General features: G+C 38.0%; 1 non-coding gene across 1 annotated transcript; it reads right to left on the bottom strand.

The window, feature by feature from the left end:
* Nucleotides 1–449: 449 nt before the first annotated feature.
* Nucleotides 450–556, bottom strand: LOC125114679 (U6 spliceosomal RNA). The gene has a single exon (XR_007131875.1). It is a non-coding gene; the product is annotated as a U6 spliceosomal RNA (small nuclear RNA).
* Between the last annotated feature and the right edge of the window lie 6,753 nt (nt 557–7,309).

Genomic DNA, 7,309 nt, shown 5'->3' with positions numbered 1-7,309 from the left:
AAAATGAGAACAATGCAAACATCCAGAAATGTCTCTTGCTGTGAAGAGCTAAATAAAATACTATAATTGTACTTATGAAACAAAATATGATAAAAATTACTTTAACAATTATTATAACTCTAACAACTTTAAGAATTATTATAACTATAACAATTATTTAATTCAGATTGGAGAATAGAAGAATTTTCTTATGGGACTCTTTTTTTTTTAGTATTTTTTTTTTTATTTTCCCACTGTACAGCAAGGGGGTCAGGTTATCCTTACATGTATACATTACAATTACATTTTTTCCCCCACCCTTTCTTCTGTTGCAACATGAGTATCTAGACAAAGTTCTCAATGCTATTCAGCAGGATCTCCTTGTAAATCTATTCTAAGTTGTGTCTGATAAGCCCAAGCTCCCGATCCCTCCCACTCCCTCCCCCTCCCATCAGGCAGCCACAAGTCTCAAAAATACGGAACGCTTCACGAATTTGCGTGTCATCCTTGCGCAGGGGCCATGCTAATCTTCTCTGTATCATTCCAATTTTAGTATATGTGCTGCCGAAGCGAGCACTCTTATGGGACTCTTAATTAACTAACAGTATTACTGAATTATTCAGCCATGTGTTTACTGTTAACTGATCTACAATAGTACCAGGAGGTCTTGGAATTCCCTCCCAAGCTTGGTTGGCCATGATTTATCTCCACCACTGATCATCAAAGTAGCAAAGTCTTCCTTCTGGCTCAGGAAGAAAACCAGATGCCCCTACTTTTGAGGCCCCATTCCAATATACAATATTAAAGAACTAGGAAATTATACTACTACTTTACTCACAGCAATTAAATACTTAGGAGACTGCATAAATCTAATCTGGGTTATAAGGAAAATAATCAAAATCCTTTATTCTTTTGTAAATTTCAAAATAAATTGAAACAATATAACATCACTGTGCAGGTATTTAAAGGAAATGAAGAATGATCTAGGTTCCAAACAATTAAAAGTAAAATTAACTACTAACAGAAGTTTCAAATTACTTGGGGACATAAAGAAGACGAAAATTATGAATAAAATTTTAGGGAGTTCCCATTGTGGCTCAGCAGATTAAGAATCTGACTAGTATCCATGAACATGTGGGTTAGATCCCTGGCCTCGCACACCAGGTTAAAGGTGCAAACTGTGTATAGGTCATGGATGTGGCTCAGATCTGGTGTTGCTGTGGCTGTGGCTATGGCATAGGCTAGGGGCTACAGCTCTGATTCCACCCCTAGCCTGGAAACCTCCATATGCCAGTGGCTGTGGCCCTAAAAAGACACAAAAAATTATGAATAAAATTTTAAATTACCCCAGGAGTTTATAAAACTTCACTGATTGAGACATTTAAGAATAAGGTTCTTTATGAGATTACTGTGTGGGGTTATTTTGAATGGAGGTGATGATTATACCAAAAATCCATTTCTGGAATTCTCCTTTGGCATAGCAGCTAAGGATCCTGCACTGTGATTGCAGAGGCTTGGGTCACTGCTGTGGCACAGGTTCAATCCATTCCATATGCTGCGGGTATAGCCAAAAACAAAAACAAAACCAAACCAAAAAAACCACTTCAAATTATTAATGAAGGTTAAAATATTTTTATCTCACATCTATGAAAAAAGTAGTATCAATCCTCTCAATTACTTTACCATTCTATTTGGTAGGCTTCTACAACTTTTAAACCAGAAAATAATCTTCTGAGCTTTGAGCTTGAGCAACTAGATTTAACCCAGAAACAATGCCTTCACTTTCTTTCATATTCTTTTCAGACAATGATTATATCATCAATTTTCAATAACTGAAGTTATCTGCTTGTGTAACTTTCCTCTCAACTTCTCATTAGTCATTCATTGATATCATGCTACAATTCGATGTGAACTCATTTTGCTTAAAAACATAATTTTGCTTGAGAAACTCAATCCTCCAACTCAAAGCTATTATTTATTTTTAACACCTATTAAAAAACCATAAGATTAGCTACAGTAGGTCAATTGTTAGGACAAAGCTGAACAAGAAAAATGTACAATTCCTGCCATCCAGATCCACTGTCCAGTGGGGATACAGACAAGTAAACAGATACAATCAGCTCATTAGATGAGCTAGGTTCCTGAGGGTGAGAGCAGATACCAACTTTGTTGTCCTCCCTGCATGGCATTTCATCCTTGCTTTGTCAAATCACCTCAATCACAACTTCTCCAGTCATTTTTAGGTATTAACAAATAGTCTCAGCTGTGGGGAAGTCCAGTTCAATCTTATAGCATGTCTTTAGTATCTTTTATGATTTCTTACCCTTGCTCTTCCTTTCCTAAAAGAGCTTAAAGAGCTCATTGGAGGTCAAGGGGAAAAATTATTTGTCTTAGTCTTTAATCCTGATGCTGTACATCTTGGTCCTACTGACCAATGCTAAATATTTTAGATTTTTCCCAAATGGTCCTCTCCTATCCTAGTAGTGAGGCAGTTTGGCTTTCATACCACACCCTTTCTACTGCTGCAAAAGGAAAGTGATCTCAAAAGATAAAGAGAATGCTGTGTAAGTAAATACCAAGAATGTTAAGAAAGAATCATGAGGAATAAATAAGAAATTTATAAGAGATTTTCTTTTTAACTGGTATATATAAGATAAAGACTAGAAAGGTTTTGAAGAAGGTTACGCAGTGAGGATTAATAAGAATACCAGGAAAAAATTACAAAATAAATCAGTTTCCATTTTTGAAGAAGTGTTTCTTTTCTTTGGTATTATCTCCTTCCAAAGAATCAAAAACTTTCATGATAAAATTTTAAAATGCATTCCAAAAATAATATCCCCATTTTACAGATGCAGAAGCTAAGACACAGAGGAGTTAGGTAACTTACCCAAGATCACGGAGCCATAAATGGCAAACCAGTGACAACAACCTGGGAAGTCTGCTGTTGGAAACTGTACTATTACTTATATTCACTAGTGTCTCCTCTGCATATTAACCTAGTAAAATGATGAAATATTTTAGAGTGGCATGTTAATTACTGCTTTTGTATAGGTGATTATAATGGTAGAACAACCAAGAAGAATGACTATAAGCTTAAGATGTTCTGAAGTCATTTGGAATTAGAAAAGGAATTGCGGTGTCACCTCCACCAATATCACCTACAACATCCACATCGTCAGTATGATGGGCAGATTTACACTGCCCTAAAGGATATTTCAGCAATTGAAGTTACCTGTTTACCTGGGTAACTTTCCTCTCAACTTTCCATTGGTCAGTCATTGATATCACACATACAATTCAATGTGAGCATATTTTGCTTAAGACATTCTATATCCAAAATAATTTTAGATTATCAATGATTCAAGAATTTCAGTGATAATTCTATTTTTGAATATAATGCTTCCCAAAGTGTATTTCATAGAAAATTGCCCCCTTAAATTATTGCATGAAAAGAAGATTCTTAGTGAAATAAATTTGAGAAGTTGCACATATTGTTTCTCCCTGCTAAAGGAGTGATATTCATATTAGTATATTTTAAATTGTGGGAAGAACTAAACTAGATAAAACTGTAGAATTTTGGTTAGAATTTTCCAAGTTTATTTAACATTACTATGTTTTTCTCTTCATAAATACCTAATAAATTTGCATGGGACTAGCGTATCTCTAATGTACTTTGAGACTAGGTCACTCAGGCCACTGGTTGTCCTTGGAACCATACTGAGAATTTAGGAGACAGCTAGGAAGGAACCAGACTGGAGTAAGGAGGCTAACAATCCTGCCTTGATCCAATGCCTATTGAGTTCTTCAGCAGGCCACCTTATTGCTCGAAGGACCACGCTCTACATCAACAAACAAGAAAATAAAGTATACTAATAGTTTTTAGACTTTTTTTTTTAGCCAAGAAATTAACTGTACAAAAACTCTTACCTGAGAGTTCAGATAAAAATGAAGCTACTACATATAGGTGATAAGGATGAGAATAAGGGCCTGCAGCTCTCCCTATCCAGACCTCCTTTTCCAACACCCAGAAGAGTATGAGACTAATAAACTATAATTTCCATCATCCCTTGTAATCCTAGTCAATTCTATGCTCTAAACATGGCTCCTTGCCTATGTTACCAAAAACATCTGAGGATATTTAAAAGCTGTTAAACATTGAAATGGATGAATAATGGTTAGAAGGGATTTTATCCCTTTGGAACTTTTTCACAATAAGCACATCAGCCTTGCATATGACGGTTATTTTTTTAAAAAATATAAACCAAAAATCTATTTGTCTTGTTAAATGTGCATTGACACCATTTAAATACATCTAGGCCATTCCTGCCACCATGAATCAACCCCATCTTCTGTCAAAACTCCTAAATCACTAGGACGAAAGACCAGAGTCATATGATAAGAGCAAATTCAGAATTGCCTCCCAAGTAGATTCGCACAAAAGCTAAACCAATAGGTTCTGAGACAGGAAAGAAAGCTCATTAAGGGTCTTCTCAGATTTCTGCCTAAATGTGATGAAGAATATCTTATGCAGAATGAGTATGCCTTGGGACACTTTAGAGGGAATGTCCCAAGCCAGAATGCTGAGGTGACCAGATGGCTGGGAACTGGTTCAGGGAAACAACCCTCAGGGGAAAAGAATGGTTTACACTAACATGATGTCAGCTCCATGGGGGTAGAATTCATGCTCACAAATGATCTTGGCCAGAGCCCTGTGTGTGTCACCCACAATTATTCCTCCTGAGTTTCTTGGAGGGGATTCTACCAGTCTCCACTGCTTCTTGTTCCAGGGCTGCTTTTTTTGGGAAATGTAGAACTAATAGTTCTCTGGAAATACAAGCAAGAAGCATTTCTTATTTTGTGTTTATATAGAAATGCTCAATTGTAGGATGTGTGAATCTTCTACCCTCTGCATAGGAAATCTGATTTTCTTACTGCCTTGTGATAGGTATTTGACAGGGAAAAACCTCAAAATGTATCCAATCCCATAATTTAAAGATTCAATAAGGACAGTACATCATTAGGGCTCAATTCCAACAAAGGACATTCTACACAAGGATTTACCAGAATGAAGACCCCCTCTGACTTACCTGAATGCAGATAAGCATTACACAACCTGTGTGTAATGCTAGGAACACACCTAGGCCATCTCCATACCTCTTCTCAACTATGAGTACCCTGGGCCAGGGTAACAAGGAAAGACAAGAATTCATGTGGATATTCATCCAAACCTTCCCTTCTCTGGTGTCTACCTAACTTCTGTGTGGGCAGAAAGCCAAATCTACTTGAGTTCTAATGGTCTGAACACTTAGCATGGTCCCAGTGCACAAAGCTCCATATTCATTACCACTGGGACTTGCCTTTTGTCTCCATGGCAATGTAACACTCTGACATCAGCAGAGGTTTGTCCTTCTGCTGGTAACAGGCACCTGACTCCCTGTCCAAGTCAGAATATAATGAGAGGTAAAGGTGAGATTTTCATTCCAAGCCTGTATTAGTCAGGGTTTTCCAGAGCAACAGAACCAATTTTGTGTGTGTGTGTGTGTGTGTGTGTGTGTGAGATTTATTATAAGTAATTGGCTTGTGTGATTATAGAGGCTAGGAAGTCCCATGATATGCAATCTGAAAGCTGGAGACCCAAGAAATCCAGCGGTATAGGTCTGAGAACTGGAAGGTGGATCATATAAGTCCCAAAGACAGAAGACCAATGTTTGAGCTCAGTCAGGCAGAGAGTAAACTCCTCCACCTTTTAGTTTTATTCAGGCCCTCAAGAGACTGGATGATGCCCACACATGGCAAGGCAATTTGTTTTACCCAGCCCATTGATTCAAATGCCAATCTCAACTGAAAACATCTCAAAGATACACCCAGAAATAATGTTTAAGGTGGTGTTTTATGTGTCTTAGTCGACACATAAAATTAATCATCACAAAGCTCCATCCCAGAAGCTTAGTTTCCTACATAAGCAGCCTCCTACCTAATGAACTCCCTGCTAGAGCCAGTGACCCAAGAGATTGCCTCCTTGGAACTGCACATAGGGGCCATACAAAGAAGCTGCTATTAACTATTACCTACTGTCCAGATCAACCCCTTACTCTCAACTCACCAAAATTTCCTCGAAGGCCACACTATATGTCTCCTCAGAGTTTAGCCACCAGCTTTGCTTACACATCCTATAGGTCCCCCTCTCCACCCATCCTTCCCTATCTCAGAATCCCAAGCAAGTAATTCACCCATAGGAGTAGTATTCAGACCTAAAGTTCTAACACTGAAACTAGCCCAAAAATTGAAGAGGCTCCAGGTCTGCAAGGAAAAGGAACCCAAGTATGGAAATATAGGAAACTGCCTTATTGCTGACCTGGTAAATACAGCCAGTACCATGACCCTGAGACTATTCAAAAGGTAGCATCTGCCTCAGCTGCTGAGACAGGCCCACAGTAGCTTATGCTTACAAACCCAACACATTACTCTCTGCGTTTGGCCTCTGAATCTCATGTCTCTTGCTTAGCAATCCAGCTCATATTACTTGTTTCATGCCTTTCATTTTGCAACACATCAAACTCTCCTCTCTTGATTTCATTTTTTTCATCCCCGCAACACACTGCTAACTTCAATGTTTACCTTGACTACACTGCATCTTCAGTTTTAACCTTGATTACATTTCTGATTATTGCTCTAAGAATGGACATTTCCTTAGCCTACCTGAGTTGGCAGCATACAACCTGCTTGTTCCTTTGAGATGAATCAAGTGGTCCATTGGCAATTCATGGCAGTGAAACTCCATTATCAGCTGAGCCTGTTCACCCACGTACCTCCTCATTTCCAATCTTGAGAGAAGAGCTAAGACCAAGTCCCTGCCCAAGGTTCTAATCAGCTTTTCTTTGGAAAAGAGTTCTAAATTATAAAAGCAATGTTCAGAAGACTTCTTGATACTATTTCATGAAAAATTTCCTCTAACAGCTCCCAAACAGGGATGGGGTTGCCCCATTCTCTTTTATAAACTCATTCAAAGCTAATATATCCAAAATTGAACTTAACTCTCTACCACCAAACTTACCACTCCTTTCTTGTTCTCTCTTACTAAATAGTACATGTTCTTTCAAATTGTCTAAAAAAGACTCTTGAGTCCGTTTACTCTCTTCCTTCTCTCTCATTCCCAATATCTATTCACTTTATCATTTCTGTTTCCCAAATCTCCCTCACATCCATCCACTTTCTTCATTTCAGGCATCATCATCTCTTCCCAAATGACTGGAAAGCCTCCTGACCAGATTTGACTTTCCATTTCTATCCCTGCTCTCACTTCACCTATCACCATATAACTAAGGTGATA

This window comes from Phacochoerus africanus, chromosome 1 (genome assembly GCF_016906955.1).
Source record: "Phacochoerus africanus isolate WHEZ1 chromosome 1, ROS_Pafr_v1, whole genome shotgun sequence".
NCBI lineage: Eukaryota > Metazoa > Chordata > Mammalia > Artiodactyla > Suidae > Phacochoerus > Phacochoerus africanus.
Note: the sequence above shows the minus strand (reverse complement) of the source record. Positions and strands in the feature narration are given on the sequence as shown.